Source organism: Zea mays, chromosome 2, assembly GCF_902167145.1.
Source record: "Zea mays cultivar B73 chromosome 2, Zm-B73-REFERENCE-NAM-5.0, whole genome shotgun sequence".
Classification (NCBI taxonomy): domain Eukaryota; kingdom Viridiplantae; phylum Streptophyta; class Magnoliopsida; order Poales; family Poaceae; genus Zea; species Zea mays.
Genome location: NC_050097.1, coordinates 224,832,244 through 224,851,127, shown reverse-complemented (window position 1 = coordinate 224,851,127; position 18,884 = coordinate 224,832,244).

Sequence of the window (18,884 nt, the reverse complement as noted above, 5' to 3'; positions counted from 1 at the left end):
CCCCATCAACGGATTGGTGAGGGTTCCCACAGGGTGGGGGTTTGGCTGAGTCATGTGTGACATGGGACCCCCTATACGGCCACGTGGCAGGGGTCCCGACCACACATTCTTCTCTATGTAGTTGGGTCTCCCTGATATGACACGCCATGATGGTGGGGTCCTTAGTTCATAGTCCATGTTGGCCAGCTATGATGTAGCGCATGGGGTACCCCTACCTAGAGGCATTGACAGGTCATGTTGAAATATGGTTAGTTTATAATGCCTTAGACCCTTAGCACAGTGGGCTGCCATGCCCACTGACACGATATGGCTAAGAGCCTATTGTGATGTGTTTGGATGGAGAATTCGTCACGATGACATGACACAACACAATTATGACGTAGTGAGAGGTGGCCCACCAATATTTAAAGGGTATTCAATTGAATACCCAATTTTTTTCGACAAACAAATTTCACACATACACAAGTTTGGATATTGAAAAAACAAAAATATAGTGTTTCATGCATATATTTTAATAGTTAGTTGCTTATACATTGCTACAATTTCTTTATATTATATAGGTAGACCTTACTTAAATAATATATTTATTCAAATATTGTTGGGGACTTGTTCTCAAACGCTATGAATTAAGAACAAGGCAACATACAAAATGTTAAATATTAATGCCCTTCGTCCGCTGAAACATTATTTCCCCAAGGATACAATGAACTTCGGACGATGGTCATGAATAAAATGTCACGAAGGTCATACCTTCGTGATTAAATTTATGCAACAATGTAAAAGGAATCATAACGTGTGAAACATGTGTTAGAAACAGATAACATAATTCTTAAATTTCATTATATAGATTTGAATATTTAAACATGACATTTGGATACGTTTATACATTCTCCTCGACGGAAAACAATAATTCCAGTATGGCTCGCCAGCAATTACAGGATTGCCTGAACAGTACAGGGGCACTGTTCATCTATTTATAGGCACATGACACAGCCTATGTGAAATTACATCTATCCCCTTTATAATCAATTACAACAGTGATACAAAACATCATGGGTTTTTGAAAGGGAAATGTGCCCTTGGGCCATTTCTAAGTATTTTGGTGATTGAGTGTCAACACAAGTGCTTTAATGTGAATCAATGCCCATGGATGAACAAAGTGCAAATCTAGAGCAAAGGTATGTTTCTAATACTGAGTACATTGGTTTTGTGTACTAATATACTTGTCTAAGTATTGGAAACAAGAAGAAAAAGAAAAGAAAGAAGTTGGCTGTGTACAGCCAGAAGGCTGCTTCAGTCTGGAGCACCGGACTGTCCGGTGGTGCACCGGACAGTGTCCGGTGCGCCAGGCTGCCTCGACCGAAGAGGCCGCTCTCGGGAATTTGCTGATGGCGTTCGGCTAAAATTCACCGGACTGTCCGGTGTGCACCGGACTGTCCGGTGAGCCAACGGTCGGCCGGGCCAACGGTCGGCCGCGGATTCCGCGCGCGACACGTGGCCAAGCCAACGGTCGGAAGAGGGCACCGGACATGTCCGGTGTGCACCGGACATGTCCGGTGCGCCAACGGCTCCCAGATCTGCAACGGTCGGCTTCGCCATTTAAGGAAAGGAATCGGGCACCGGACAGTGTCCGGTGTGCACCGGACTGTCCGGTGCGCCCGACGACAGAAGGCAAGGATGGCCTTCTGGATTTGTTCTCAACGGCTCCTAGCTGCCTTGGGGCTATAAAAGGGACCCCTAGGCGCATGGAGGAGGAAAAAAACCAAGCAACCTTAGAGCATTCTTGATCATCCACACTCAGTCTTTGCGCATCCGTTTGTTATTCTAAGTGATTCGAGCTCCGTTCTTGTGAGAACTTTGAGATAGTCTTTGAGCTCGATTCTTGGCCGTGTGTGTGCGCATTTCGCTGTGGATTTGTGTGTGTTGCTTCCCTCCCTTACTCCGTGCTTCTTTGTGAACTTTACGTGTAAGGGCGAGAGACTCCAATTTGTGGAGATTCCTCGCGAGTGGGATAAAGATAAGCAAGGCAAAACACCGTGGTATTCAAGTGGGTCTTTGGACCGCTTGAGAGGGGTTGATTGCAACCCTCGTCCGTTGGGACGCCACAACGTGGAGTAGGCAAGTTTTGTACTTGGCCGAACCACGGGATAAATCACTGTGTCTTCTCTGTGTTGAATTCTTTGTGATTGTCATATTGTGCAAGATCTCCTCTTTAGCCACTTGGCAATTATTGTGCTAACCCTTAACAAGTTTTTGTGGCTATAAGTTTAAGTTTTACAGGATCACCTATTCACCCCCCCTCTAGGTGCTCTCAATTGGTATCAGAACCGTTCTCTTCAAGAAAGGGACTAACCGCCCGAAGAGATGGATCCTAAGGGGAAGGGAATCGTGATCAACGACAAGGAAAAGGAGTTCTTCGTCAACGAGCCAAAAGATGACAAATCCAACGACTCTGGCTCGGGCCACAGACGTAAAGATGGGAAGAAGAAGAAGACACGACGTATCAAGGAGATCGTCTACTACGACAGCGACGAGTCTACTTCTTCCCACAAGGACGACGACTACGACAAACAAAAGGCGGTTAACTCAAACTTTTCTTTTGATTATTCGCGCATTCCGCACAGCTCAAATGCTCATTTGCTCCCCATTCCACTTGGCAAGCCCCCTCACTTTGATGGAGAGGACTACGGATTTTGGAGTCACAAAATGCGTACACACCTATTTTCTCTCCATCCAAGCATTTGGGAGATTGTGGAAAGTGGAATGAAATTTGATAGCTCGGATAGTCCTTCATTTATTAATGAACAGATCCATAAAAATGCACAAGCTACTACTGTGTTGCTAGCCTCTTTGTGCAGGGACGAGTATCACAAGGTGAGCGGCTTGGACAATGCCAAGCAGATTTGGGACACCCTCAAGATCTCTCATGAGGGGAATGATGTCACCTTACTCACCAAGATGGAGTTGGTGGAGGGCGAGCTCGGACGATTCGCGATGATAAGGGGCGAGGAGCCGACGCAAACATACAACCGGCTCAAGATCCTTATCAACAAAATAAGGAGCTACGGAAGCACGCGATGGACGGATCACGACGTCGTCCGCCTAATGCTAAGGTCATTTACCGTTCTTGATCCTCATCTCGTGAACAATATTCGTGAGAATCCCAGGTACACGAAGATGACGCCCGAGGAGGTACTCGGAAAATTCGTAAGCGGGCGGATGATGATCAAGGAGGCAAGATACGTCGACGATGCCTTGAATGGTCCGATCAACGAGCCTCAACCCATTGCTCTCAAGGCAACAAGGAGCAAGGAGGCGCTACCCAGCAAGGTGGCACAAATTGAGGCTGCCGGTCTTAATGATGAAGAGATGGCCCTCATCATTAAAAGATTCAAGACGGCGCTAAAAAGTCGAAAGGGACAGCCGAGCAAGGCTAAGACCAAGGGAAAGCGATCATGCTTCAAATGCGGTAAGCTTGGTCATTTTATTGCTAACTGTCCCGACAATGATAGTGATCAGGATCAAGGGAACAAGAGGGAAAAGAAGAAGAACTATAAGAAGGCAAAGGGCGAGGCGCATCTAGGCAAGGAGTGGGATTCGGACTGCTCCTCTTCCGACTCCGACAATGAAGGACTCGCCGCCACCGCCTTCAACAAGTCATCCCTCTTCCCCAACGAGCGTCACACTTGCCTCATGGCAAGAGAGAAGAAGGTAATCACTCGTAATGATGTCACTTATGATTCTTCTAGTGACGATGAGTCTAGTGATGATGAAATAGATTATTCTAGTTTGTTCAAGGGATTGGATAGAAATAAAATTGATAAAATCAATGAATTGATTGATGCCTTGAATGAAAAGGATAGGCTTTTAGAAAAGCAAGAGGATTTGTTGTATGATGAGCATGATAAGTTTGTAGAGGCACAAAAATCCTATGCTTTAGAAGTTAAAAGAAATGAAGTACTTTCTAGTGAATTATCTTCTTGTCATGAAAACATTGCTACTTTAAAAAGTGTTAATAATGACTTAAATGCTAAACTAGAAGTAGCTAGTAAATCAACATCTTGTGTAGAACATGTTGTGATTTGCACTAGGTGTAAAGATTTTGACATTGATGCGTGTAGTGAACATCTAGCTTCAATTTCTAAATTGAATGATGAAGTGTCTAGTCTTAATGCCCAACTTAAGACTAGCAAAAGCGAATTTGATAAATTGAAATTTGCAAGGGATGCCTATACGATTGGTAGACATCCCTCAATTAAGGATGGACTTGGCTACAAAAGGGAAGCCAAGAACTTAACAAGCCATAAGGCTCCCATTCCCGCTAAGGAGAAAGGGAAGGCCCCTATGGCTACTAGTGCTAAAAGGAACCATGCCTTTTTGTATCATGATAGGAAAAATTCTAGAAATGTTTTTAGAAGTTATGATGCCTTTGATTCACATGCTTATGATTCTTATGCTATGACTGCCTCTAGTTCTCATGTTGTGCATGATAGAAAGGTTTGTAGAAGAAATGTTATTCACAATATGCCTAGGAGAAATGTTGCTCATAGGAAAGTTCATGGACCTTCTACAATTTATCATGCCCTAAATGCTTCCTTTGCCATTTGTAGAAAGGATAGGAAGATAGTCGCTAGGAAGTTAGGGGCAAAATGCAAGGGAGACGAAACTTGCATTTGGGTCCCTAAGGATATTTGCACTAACCTTGTAGGACCCAACAAGAGTTGGGTACCTAAGTCCCAAGCCTAAATTTGCCTTGCAGGTTTATGCATCCGGGGGTTCAAGCTGGATTATCGACAGCGGATGCACAAACCATATGACGGGGGAAAAGAAGATGTTCACTTCCTACGTCAAGAATAAGGATTCCCAAGATTCAATTATATTCGGTGATGGGAATCAAGGCAAGGTAAAAGGGTTAGGTAAAATTGCAATTTCTAATGAGCATTCTATCTCTAATGTATTTTTAGTAGAGAGTCTTGGATATAATTTGCTATCTGTTAGTCAATTATGTCATATGGGATATAACTGCCTATTTACAAATGTAGATGTGTCTGTCTTTAGAAGAAGCGATGATTCATTAGCTTTTAAGGGTGTATTAGACGGCAAACTTTATTTAGTTGATTTTGCAAAAGAAGAGGCCGGTCTAGATGCATGCTTAATAGCTAAGACTAGCATGGGCTGGCTGTGGCATCGCCGCTTAGCACATGTGGGGATGAAGAACCTTCACAAGCTTCTAAAGGGAGAACACGTGATAGGTTTGACTAACGTGCATTTCGAAAAAGATAGACCTTGTGCAGCTTGTCAAGCAGGTAAACAAGTGGGAGGAGCGCATCACAGCAAGAATGTGATGACCACTTCAAGACCCCTGGAGCTGTTGCATATGGACCTCTTCGGACCCGTCGCCTATCTGAGCATAGGAGGGAGTAAGTATGGTTTAGTTATTGTTGATGACTTTTCCCGCTTCACTTGGGTATTCTTTTTGCAGGATAAGTCTGAAACCCAAGGGACCCTCAAGCGCTTCCTCAGGAGAGCTCAAAATGAGTTTGAGCTCAAAGTGAAGAAGATAAGGAGCGACAACGGGTCCGAGTTCAAGAACCTTCAAGTGGAGGAGTTCCTTGAGGAGGAAGGGATCAAGCACGAGTTCTCCGCTCCCTACACACCACAGCAAAATGGTGTGGTAGAGAGGAAGAACAGGACGCTAATCGATATGGCAAGGACAATGCTTGGAGAATTCAAGACCCCCGAGTGTTTTTGGTCGGAAGCCGTGAACACGGCTTGCCACGCCATCAACAGGGTCTATCTTCATCGCCTCCTCAAGAAGACTTCGTATGAGCTACTAACCGGTAACAAACCCAATGTATCTTACTTTCGTGTATTTGGGAGCAAGTGCTACATTCTAGTGAAGAAGGGTAGAAATTCTAAGTTTGCTCCCAAAGCTGTAGAAGGGTTTTTGTTAGGTTATGACTCAAATACAAAGGCGTATAGAGTCTTCAACAAATCATCGGGTTTGGTTGAAGTCTCTAGCGACGTTGTATTTGATGAGACTAATGGCTCTCCAAGAGAGCAAGTTGTTGATTGTGATGATGTAGATGAAGAAGATGTTCCGACAGCCGCTATACGAACCATGGCGATTGGAGAAGTGCGGCCACTGGAACAAGATGAACGTGATCAATCTCCTTCCTCAACAACGGTGCATCCCCCAACTCAAGACGATGAACAGGTTCATCAACAAGAGGCGTGTGATCAAGGGGGAGCACAAGATGTTCATGCGATGGAGGAAGAAACGCAACCAGCACCTCCAACCCAAGTTCGAGCGATGATTCAAAGGGATCATCCCGTCGACCAAATTCTGGGTGACATTAGCAAGGGAGTAACTACTCGATCTCGATTAGTTAATTTTTGTGAGCATTACTCTTTTGTCTCTTCTATTGAGCCTTTCAGGGTAGAGGAGGCCTTGCTAGATCCGGACTGGGTGTTGGCCATGCAGGAGGAGCTCAACAACTTCAAGCGCAATGAAGTTTGGACACTGGTACCTCGTCCCAAGCAAAATGTTGTGGGAACCAAGTGGGTGTTCCGCAACAAACAGGACGAGCACGGGATGGTGACGAGGAACAAGGCTCGACTTGTGGCAAAAGGTTATGCCCAAGTCGCAGGTTTGGACTTTGAGGAGACTTTTGCTCCTGTGGCTAGGCTAGAATCAATTCGTATCTTGCTAGCATATGCCGCTCACCATTCTTTCAGGTTGTTCCAAATGGATGTGAAGAGCGCCTTCCTCAACGGGCCAATCAAGGAGGAGGTGTACGTGGAGCAACCCCCTGGCTTCGAGGATGAACGGTATCCCGACCATGTGTGTAAGCTCTCTAAGGCGCTCTATGGACTTAAGCAAGCCCCAAGAGCATGGTATGAATGCCTTAGAGACTTTTTACTTGCTAATGCTTTCAAGGTTGGGAAAGCCGATCCAACTCTGTTCACTAAGACATGTGATGGTGATTTGTTTGTGTGCCAAATTTATGTCGATGACATAATATTTGGTTCTACTAACCAAAAGTCTTGTGAAGAATTTAGCAGGGTAATGACGCATAAATTCGAGATGTCAATGATGGGCGAGTTGAACTACTTCCTTGGGTTCCAAGTGAAGCAACTCAAGGACGGCACCTTCATCTCCCAAACGAAGTACACGCAAGATCTGCTAAAGCGGTTTGGGATGAAGGACGCCAAGCCCGCAAAGACTCCGATGGGGACTGACGGACACACCGACCTCAACAAAGGAGGTAAGTCCGTTGATCAAAAAGCATACCGGTCAATGATAGGGTCTTTACTTTATTTATGTGCAAGTAGACCGGATATTATGCTTAGCGTATGCATGTGTGCTAGATTTCAATCCGATCCTAAGGAGTGTCACTTAGTGGCGGTGAAGCGAATTCTTAGATATTTGGTTGCTACGCCTTGCTTCGGGCTCTGGTATCCAAAGGGGTCTACCTTTGACTTAGTTGGATACTCAGATTCCGACTATGCTGGATGTAAGGTCGATAGGAAGAGTACATCAGGGACGTGCCAATTCTTAGGAAGGTCCCTGGTGTCGTGGAACTCTAAGAAACAAACCTCCGTTGCCCTATCCACCGCTGAGGCCGAGTACGTTGCCGCAGGACAGTGTTGCGCGCAACTACTTTGGATGAGGCAAACCCTCAGGGACTTTGGCTACAATCTGAGCAAAGTCCCACTCCTATGTGATAATGAGAGTGCTATCCGCATGGCGGAGAATCCTGTTGAGCACAGCCGCACAAAGCACATAGACATCCGGCATCACTTTTTGAGAGACCACCAGCAAAAGGGAGATATCGAAGTGTTTCATGTTAGCACCGAGAACCAGCTAGCCGATATCTTTACCAAGCCTCTAGATGAAAAGACCTTTTGCAGGTTGCGTAGTGAGCTAAATGTCTTAGATTCACGGAACTTGGATTGAATTGTAGCATACTTGTATTTATGCTTTTGATCATGTTCTTTTCTGCATTTTGTTGCTTATTGTGGTGCTCAAGTTGTATAAACACTCCCTGGACCTCGCAAGTCCGTTGCAAAGTGATGCACATGTTTAGGGGGAGATGTGTTACAACTTGACCCTTTGAGACTAACCATGTGCTTGAGTTGGTGTTTTAGTCTCGAAGGAGGATTGGAAGGGAAAAGGTGGACTTGGACCATGAAAGACTTCCACTGCACTCCGATGAGAGGGTACCTTATTCCAAGTTCATCTTTAAACTCTTATTGCCTATTTGCTCTTAATTGAAGATTTTGGTGAGGCAATGGGGTTAAAGGGCCAAGATTGATCCCGTTTTGGTGCTTGATGCCAAAGGGGGAGAAAATAAAGGCCAAAGTGAAAAATGGATCAGCTACCACTTGAGAGATTTTGAAAATAGTAGAATAGAGCGTTTTGTGTTGACAAAACCCTTTTATTATTTCTCTTTTATTATTTCTCTTGTCAAAAGTTGGCCTCTTGTGGGGAGAAGTGTTGATTATGGGAAATAGGGGGAGTTTTTGAAATCTTTGATCAATCTCTTTTGGAATGACTCTATTTATACTTCAACATGTGTGTTTGACTTAGAGATAGAGATTTGAGTTTGATTTTCAAAAACAAACCAAGTGGTGGCAAAGGATGATCCATATATGCCAAAATTGAATCAAAATAAATTTGAGTTTTTATTTGAAGTGATATTGCAATTGTTCTAGTTGTTTATGTTGTGTTGGCATAAATCACCAAAAAGGGGGAGATTGAAAGGGAAATGTGCCCTTGGGCCATTTCTAAGTATTTTGGTGATTGAGTGTCAACACAAGTGCTTTAATGTGAATCAATGCCCATGGATGAACAAAGTGCAAATCTAGAGCAAAGGTATGTTTCTAATACTGAGTACATTGGTTTTGTGTACTAATATACTTGTCTAAGTATTGGAAACAGGAAGAAAAAGAAAAGAAAGAAGTTGGCTGTGTACAGCCAGAAGGCTGCTTCGGTCTGGAGCACCGGACTGTCCGGTGGTGCACCGGACAGTGTCCGGTGCGCCAGGCTGCCTCGACCGAAGAGGCCGCTCTCGGGAATTTGCTGATGGCGTTCGGCTAAAATTCACCGGACTGTCCGGTGTGCACCGGACTGTCCGGTGAGCCAACGGTCGGCCGGGCCAACGGTCGGCCGCGGATTCCGCGCGCGACACGTGGCCAAGCCAACGGTCGGAAGAGGGCACCGGACTGTCCGGTGTGCACCGGACATGTCCGGTGCGCCAACGGCTCCCAGATCTGCAACGGTCGGCTTCGCCATTTAAGGAAAGGAATCGGGCACCGGACAGTGTCCGGTGTGCACCGGACTGTCCGGTGCGCCCGACGACAGAAGGCAAGGATGGCCTTCTGGATTTCTTCTCAACGGCTCCTAGCTGCCTTGGGGCTATAAAAGGGACCCCTAGGCGCATGGAGGAGGAAAAAAACCAAGCAACCTTAGAGCATTCTTGATCATCCACACTCAGTCTTTGCGCATCCGTTTGTTATTCTAAGTGATTCGAGCTCCGTTCTTGTGAGAACTTTGAGATAGTCTTTGAGCTCGATTCTTGGCCGTGTGTGTGCGCATTTCGCTGTGGATTTGTGTGTGTTGCTTCCCTCCCTTACTCCGTGCTTCTTTGTGAACTTTACGTGTAAGGGCGAGAGACTCCAATTTGTGGAGATTCCTCGCGAGTGGGATAAAGATAAGCAAGGCAAAACACCGTGGTATTCAAGTGGGTCTTTGGACCGCTTGAGAGGGGTTGATTGCAACCCTCGTCCATTGGGACGCCACAACGTGGAGTAGGCAAGTTTTGTACTTGGCCGAACCACGGGATAAATCACTGTGTCTTCTCTGTGTTGAATTCTTTGTGATTGTCATATTGTGCAAGATCTCCTCTTTAGCCACTTGGCAATTATTGTGCTAACCCTTAACAAGTTTTTGTGGCTATAAGTTTAAGTTTTACAGGATCACCTATTCACCCCCCCTCTAGGTGCTCTCAATTGGTATCAGAACCGTTCTCTTCAAGAAAGGGACTAACCGCCCGAAGAGATGGATCCTAAGGGGAAGGGAATCGTGATCAACGACAAGGAAAAGGAGTTCTTCGTCAACGAGCCAAAAGATGACAAATCCAACGACTCTGGCTCGGGCCACAGACGTAAAGATGGGAAGAAGAAGAAGACACGACGTATCAAGGAGATCGTCTACTACGACAGCGACGAGTCTACTTCTTCCCACAAGGACGACGACTACGACAAACAAAAGACGGTTAACTCAAACTTTTCTTTTGATTATTCGCGCATTCCGCACAGCTCAAATGCTCATTTGCTCCCCATTCCACTTGGCAAGCCCCCTCACTTTGATGGAGAGGACTACGGATTTTGGAGTCACAAAATGCGTACACACCTATTTTCTCTCCATCCAAGCATTTGGGAGATTGTGGAAAGTGGAATGAAATTTGATAGCTCGGATAGTCCTTCATTTATTAATGAACAGATCCATAAAAATGCACAAGCTACTACTGTGTTGCTAGCCTCTTTGTGCAGGGACGAGTATCACAAGGTGAGCGGCTTGGACAATGCCAAGCAGATTTGGGACACCCTCAAGATCTCTCATGAGGGGAATGATGTCACCTTACTCACCAAGATGGAGTTGGTGGAGGGCGAGCTCGGACGATTCGCGATGATAAGGGGCGAGGAGCCGACGCAAACATACAACCGGCTCAAGATCCTTATCAACAAAATAAGGAGCTACGGAAGCACGCGATGGACGGATCACGACGTCGTCCGCCTAATGCTAAGGTCATTTACCGTTCTTGATCCTCATCTCGTGAACAATATTCGTGAGAATCCCAGGTACACGAAGATGACGCCCGAGGAGGTACTCGGAAAATTCGTAAGCGGGCGGATGATGATCAAGGAGGCAAGATACGTCGACGATGCCTTGAATGGTCCGATCAACGAGCCTCAACCCATTGCTCTCAAGGCAACAAGGAGCAAGGAGGCGCTACCCAGCAAGGTGGCACAAATTGAGGCTGCCGGTCTTAATGATGAAGAGATGGCCCTCATCATTAAAAGATTCAAGACGACGCTAAAAAGTCGAAAGGGACAGCCGAGCAAGGCTAAGACCAAGGGAAAGCGATCATGCTTCAAATGCGGTAAGCTTGGTCATTTTATTGCTAACTGTCCCGACAATGATAGTGATCAGGATCAAGGGAACAAGAGGGAAAAGAAGAAGAACTATAAGAAGGCAAAGGGCGAGGCGCATCTAGGCAAGGAGTGGGATTCGGACTGCTCCTCTTCCGACTCCGACAATGAAGGACTCACCGCCACCGCCTTCAACAAGTCATCCCTCTTCCCCAACGAGCGTCACACTTGCCTCATGGCAAGAGAGAAGAAGGTAATCACTCGTAATGATGTCACTTATGATTCTTCTAGTGACGATGAGTCTAGTGATGATGAAATAGATTATTCTAGTTTGTTCAAGGGATTGGATAGAAATAAAATTGATAAAATCAATGAATTGATTGATGCCTTGAATGAAAAGGATAGGCTTTTAGAAAAGCAAGAGGATTTGTTGTATGATGAGCATGATAAGTTTGTAGAGGCACAAAAATCCTATGCTTTAGAAGTTAAAAGAAATGAAGTACTTTCTAGTGAATTATCTTCTTGTCATGAAAACATTGCTACTTTAAAAAGTGTTAATAATGACTTAAATGCTAAACTAGAAGTAGCTAGTAAATCAACATCTTGTGTAGAACATGTTGTGATTTGCACTAGGTGTAAAGATTTTGACATTGATGCGTGTAGTGAACATCTAGCTTCAATTTCTAAATTGAATGATGAAGTGTCTAGTCTTAATGCCCAACTTAAGACTAGCAAAAGCGAATTTGATAAATTGAAATTTGCAAGGGATGCCTATACGATTGGTAGACATCCCTCAATTAAGGATGGACTTGGCTACAAAAGGGAAGCCAAGAACTTAACAAGCCATAAGGCTCCCATTCCCGCTAAGGAGAAAGGGAAGGCCCCTATGGCTACTAGTGCTAAAAGGAACCATGCCTTTTTGTATCATGATAGGAAAAATTCTAGAAATGTTTTTAGAAGTTATGATGCCTTTGATTCACATGCTTATGATTCTTATGCTATGACTGCCTCTAGTTCTCATGTTGTGCATGATAGAAAGGTTTGTAGAAGAAATGTTATTCACAATATGCCTAGGAGAAATGTTGCTCATAGGAAAGTTCATGGACCTTCTACAATTTATCATGCCCTAAATGCTTCCTTTGCCATTTGTAGAAAGGATAGGAAGATAGTCGCTAGGAAGTTAGGGGCAAAATGCAAGGGAGACGAAACTTGCATTTGGGTCCCTAAGGATATTTGCACTAACCTTGTAGGACCCAACAAGAGTTGGGTACCTAAGTCCCAAGCCTAAATTTGCCTTGCAGGTTTATGCATCCGGGGGTTCAAGCTGGATTATCGACAGCGGATGCACAAACCATATGACGGGGGAAAAGAAGATGTTCACTTCCTACGTCAAGAATAAGGATTCCCAAGATTCAATTATATTCGGTGATGGGAATCAAGGCAAGGTAAAAGGGTTAGGTAAAATTGCAATTTCTAATGAGCATTCTATCTCTAATGTATTTTTAGTAGAGAGTCTTGGATATAATTTGCTATCTGTTAGTCAATTATGTCATATGGGATATAACTGCCTATTTACAAATGTAGATGTGTCTGTCTTTAGAAGAAGCGATGATTCATTAGCTTTTAAGGGTGTATTAGACGGCAAACTTTATTTAGTTGATTTTGCAAAAGAAGAGGCCGGTCTAGATGCATGCTTAATAGCTAAGACTAGCATGGGCTGGCTGTGGCATCGCCGCTTAGCACATGTGGGGATGAAGAACCTTCACAAGCTTCTAAAGGGAGAACACGTGATAGGTTTGACTAACGTGCATTTCGAAAAAGATAGACCTTGTGCAGCTTGTCAAGCAGGTAAACAAGTGGGAGGAGCGCATCACAGCAAGAATGTGATGACCACTTCAAGACCCCTGGAGCTGTTGCATATGGACCTCTTCGGACCCGTCGCCTATCTGAGCATAGGAGGGAGTAAGTATGGTTTAGTTATTGTTGATGACTTTTCCCGCTTCACTTGAATATTCTTTTTGCAGGATAAGTCTGAAACCCAAGGGACCCTCAAGCGCTTCCTCAGGAGAGCTCAAAATGAGTTTGAGCTCAAAGTGAAGAAGATAAGGAGCGACAACGGGTCCGAGTTCAAGAACCTTCAAGTGGAGGAGTTCCTTGAGGAGGAAGGGATCAAGCACGAGTTCTCCGCTCCCTACACACCACAGCAAAATGGTGTGGTAGAGAGGAAGAACAGGACGCTAATCGATATGGCAAGGACAATGCTTGGAGAATTCAAGACCCCCGAGTGTTTTTGGTCGGAAGCCGTGAACACGGCTTGCCACGCCATCAACAGGGTCTATCTTCATCGCCTCCTCAAGAAGACTTCGTATGAGCTACTAACCGGTAACAAACCCAATGTATCTTACTTTCGTGTATTTGGGAGCAAGTGCTACATTCTAGTGAAGAAGGGTAGAAATTCTAAGTTTGCTCCCAAAGCTGTAGAAGGGTTTTTGTTAGGTTATGACTCAAATACAAAGGCGTATAGAGTCTTCAACAAATCATCGGGTTTGGTTGAAGTCTCTAGCGACGTTGTATTTGATGAGACTAATGGCTCTCCAAGAGAGCAAGTTGTTGATTGTGATGATGTAGATGGAGAAGATGTTCCGACAGCCGCTATACGAACCATGGCGATTGGAGAAGTGCGGCCACTGGAACAAGATGAACGTGATCAATCTCCTTCCTCAACAACGGTGCATCCCCCAACTCAAGACGATGAACAGGTTCATCAACAAGAGGCGTGTGATCAAGGGGGAGCACAAGATGTTCATGCGATGGAGGAAGAAACGCAACCAGCACCTCCAACCCAAGTTCGAGCGATGATTCAAAGGGATCATCCCGTTGACCAAATTCTGGGTGACATTAGCAAGGGAGTAACTACTCGATCTCGATTAGTTAATTTTTGTGAGCATTACTCTTTTGTCTCTTCTATTGAGCCTTTCAGGGTAGAGGAGGCCTTGCTAGATCCGGACTGGGTGTTGGCCATGCAGGAGGAGCTCAACAACTTCAAGCGCAATGAAGTTTGGACACTGGTACCTCGTCCCAAGCAAAATGTTGTGGGAACCAAGTGGGTGTTCCGCAACAAACAGGACGAGCACGGGATGGTGACGAGGAACAAGGCTCGACTTGTGGCAAAAGGTTATGCCCAAGTCGCAGGTTTGGACTTTGAGGAGACTTTTGCTCCTGTGGCTAGGCTAGAATCAATTCGTATCTTGCTAGCATATGCCGCTCACCATTCTTTCAGGTTGTTCCAAATGGATGTGAAGAGCGCCTTCCTCAACGGGCCAATCAAGGAGGAGGTGTACGTGGAGCAACCCCCTGGCTTCGAGGATGAACGGTATCCCGACCATGTGTGTAAGCTCTCTAAGGCGCTCTATGGACTTAAGCAAGCCCCAAGAGCATGGTATGAATGCCTTAGAGACTTTTTACTTGCTAATGCTTTCAAGGTTGGGAAAGCCGATCCAACTCTGTTCACTAAGACATGTGATGGTGATTTGTTTGTGTGCCAAATTTATGTCGATGACATAATATTTGGTTCTACTAACCAAAAGTCTTGTGAAGAATTTAGCAGGGTAATGACGCAGAAATTCGAGATGTCAATGATGGGCGAGTTGAACTACTTCCTTGGGTTCCAAGTGAAGCAACTCAAGGACGGCACCTTCATCTCCCAAATGAAGTACACGCAAGATCTGCTAAAGCGGTTTGGGATGAAGGACGCCAAGCCCGCAAAGACTCCGATGGGGACTGACGGACACACCGACCTCAACAAAGGAGGTAAGTCCGTTGATCAAAAAGCATACCGGTCAATGATAGGGTCTTTACTTTATTTATGTGCAAGTAGACCGGATATTATGCTTAGCGTATGCATGTGTGCTAGATTTCAATCCGATCCTAAGGAGTGTCACTTAGTGGCGGTGAAGCGAATTCTTAGATATTTGGTTGCTACGCCTTGCTTCGGGCTCTGGTATCCAAAGGGGTCTACCTTTGACTTAGTTGGATACTCAGATTCCGACTATGCTGGATGTAAGGTCGATAGGAAGAGTACATCAGGGACGTGCCAATTCTTAGGAAGGTCCCTGGTGTCGTGGAACTCTAAGAAACAAACCTCCGTTGCCCTATCCACCGCTGAGGCCGAGTACGTTGCCGCAGGACAGTGTTGCGCGCAACTACTTTGGATGAGGCAAACCCTCAGGGACTTTGGCTACAATCTGAGCAAAGTCCCACTCCTATGTGATAATGAGAGTGCTATCCGCATGGCGGAGAATCCTGTTGAGCACAGCCGCACAAAGCACATAGACATCCGGCATCACTTTTTGAGAGACCACCAGCAAAAGGGAGATATCGAAGTGTTTCATGTTAGCACCGAGAACCAGCTAGCCGATATCTTTACCAAGCCTCTAGATGAAAAGACCTTTTGCAGGTTGCGTAGTGAGCTAAATGTCTTAGATTCACGGAACTTGGATTGAATTGTAGCATACTTGTATTTATGCTTTTGATCATGTTCTTTTCTGCATTTTGTTGCTTATTGTGGTGCTCAAGTTGTATAAACACTCCCTGGACCTCGCAAGTCCGTTGCAAAGTGATGCACATGTTTAGGGGGAGATGTGTTACAACTTGACCCTTTGAGACTAACCATGTGCTTGAGTTGGTGTTTTAGTCTCGAAGGAGGATTGGAAGGGAAAAGGTGGACTTGGACCATGAAAGACTTCCACTGCACTCCGATGAGAGGGTACCTTATTCCAAGTTCATCTTTAAACTCTTATTGCCTATTTGCTCTTAATTGAAGATTTTGGTGAGGCAATGGGGTTAAAGGGCCAAGATTGATCCCGTTTTGGTGCTTGATGCCAAAGGGGGAGAAAATAAAGGCCAAAGTGAAAAATGGATCAGCTACCACTTGAGAGATTTTGAAAATAGTAGAATAGAGCGTTTTGTGTTGACAAAACCCTTTTATTATTTCTCTTTTATTATTTCTCTTGTCAAAAGTTGGCCTCTTGTGGGGAGAAGTGTTGATTATGGGAAATAGGGGGAGTTTTTGAAATCTTTGATCAATCTCTTTTGGAATGACTCTATTTATACTTCAACATGTGTGTTTGACTTAGAGATAGAGATTTGAGTTTGATTTTCAAAAACAAACCAAGTGGTGGCAAAGGATGATCCATATATGCCAAAATTGAATCAAAATAAATTTGAGTTTTTATTTGAAGTGATATTGCAATTGTTCTAGTTGTTTATGTTGTGTTGGCATAAATCACCAAAAAGGGGGAGATTGAAAGGGAAATGTGCCCTTGGGCCATTTCTAAGTATTTTGGTGATTGAGTGTCAACACAAGTGCTTTAATGTGAATCAATGCCCATGGATGAACAAAGTGCAAATCTAGAGCAAAGGTATGTTTCTAATACTGAGTACATTGGTTTTGTGTACTAATATACTTGTCTAAGTATTGGAAACAGGAAGAAAAAGAAAAGAAAGAAGTTGGCTGTGTACAGCCAGAAGGCTGCTTCGGTCTGGAGCACCGGACTGTCCGGTGGTGCACCGGACAGTGTCCGGTGCGCCAAGCTGCCTCGACCGAAGAGGCCGCTCTCGGGAATTTGCTGATGGCGTTCGGCTAAAATTCACCGGACTGTCCGGTGTGCACCGGACTGTCCGGTGAGCCAACGGTCGGCCGGGCCAACGGTCGGCCGCGGATTCCGCGCGCGACACGTGGCCAAGCCAACGGTCGGAAGAGGGCACCGGACTGTCCGGTGTGCACCGGACATGTCCGGTGCGCCAACGGCTCCCAGATCTGCAACGGTCGGCTTCGCCATTTAAGGAAAGGAATCGGGCACCGGACAGTGTCCGGTGTGCACCGGACTGTCCGGTGCGCCCGACGACAGAAGGCAAGGATGGCCTTCTGGATTTGTTCTCAACGGCTCCTAGCTGCCTTGGGGCTATAAAAGGGACCCCTAGGCGCATGGAGGAGGAAAAAAACCAAGCAACCTTAGAGCATTCTTGATCATCCACACTCAGTCTTTGCGCATCCGTTTGTTATTCTAAGTGATTCGAGCTCCGTTCTTGTGAGAACTTTGAGATAGTCTTTGAGCTCGATTCTTGGCCGTGTGTGTGCGCATTTTGCTGTGGATTTGTGTGTGTTGCTTCCCTCCCTTACTCCGTGCTTCTTTATGAACTTTACGTGTAAGGGCGAGAGACTCCAATTTGTGGAGATTCCTCGCGAGTGGGATAAAGATAAGCAAGGCAAAACACCGTGGTATTCAAGTGGGTCTTTGGACCGCTTGAGAGGGGTTGATTGCAACCCTCGTCCGTTGGGACGCCACAACGTGGAGTAGGCAAGTTTTGTACTTGGCCGAACCACGGGATAAATCACTGTGTCTTCTCTGTGTTGAATTCTTTGTGATTGTCATATTGTGCAAGATCTCCTCTTTAGCCACTTGGCAATTATTGTGCTAACCCTTAACAAGTTTTTGTGGCTATAAGTTTAAGTTTTACAGGATCACCTATTCACCCCCCCCCCTCTAGGTGCTCTCAGTTTTTGAGTCATTTGATCTTTAAGTCGGTTTGCCCCCCTTCGTCTTCAGACTTGCCACTGTGCCGAAGCTCCATCGATGATAGCTTCGGCGCTGTTTCTTGAAAGGATCTTGTCGAAGGTGTTTTCCTCTTTTAGGATCTTCGGCTACGAAGCATACCCCCAACAGTAGCCCCTTCGCGGTGCTAGATCGTTTTTTGTGATGAGCTTGATCCGTGAAAAAATCTTCTAGGCTTCGGGATGCCGAAGATCCGAAAAAACACCTTCCCTGAGCTCGTTGACGAGAAACGATTAAAATAATCTGCGCGCGCGGTGACCCCATCTTGCAATAGTTGTGCACGCCCTGGCGATTCACGTTTGCGGACCTTGTGGCCCACCGGTCAATGAGTGTGGGTGGCTGTTTTTCCGGTGCGAAAGACCTTGGCGATTTACCTTCCTACCTGCGGCGCTATATAAACAGACAGGTAGGTGTGAAGTTACCACAGCATTCATTGCTATTGTACTGTTGTGCTGTCAAAAATTTAACCATAGCCGAAGCTTGATCGTCGTGCTCAAGCGAGGCACCGCTTTCGATTCTGCTTCATCACCAGAGAAAGAGCTTCGGAGAAACCGAGAAAATCAATAACAAAAAATTTCAAAAAATTCATAATCAGATGGCGAGATTGCGTTCTACTGCCAGGATTGATCGTGAGGGAGATGAGGCCGAAGCTACTGGAACTGTTCCAATTTCTGAAGCAATGAGGCGGTCTGGGCTGGTAACATCAGAGGATATTCCTGTCGCCGAAGCAGGACAGGCTGATGCCGAAGAAACTGATTCCGAAGATGATTACAGCAGCGCAGTACCGAGCAAACCTAGCCACCTGGACTTTGGAAAGTCCACCATCTCCGAAGCTGATTTTCCTAAGATGGTGAAGTTGGGCTATCTTAGTGAAGCGAAGAAGGAGTTGATTCGTTTTGGTGGAAAAGAAACTATCCCGAAGCCGGGAAAGAATGAAGTAGTGGTTTTCAAAAGCCTTTTTAAAGCTGGTTTAAGATTCTCTTTGAACAAGATGATTGCTGAAGTGCTGAAGAAATTTGGGATCTATCTTCATCAGCTAACCCCTAACGCTATCGTTAGGCTAAATGTTTATATCTGGGCTCTTCGAAGCCAGGGTGTGGAACCATTTGCTGA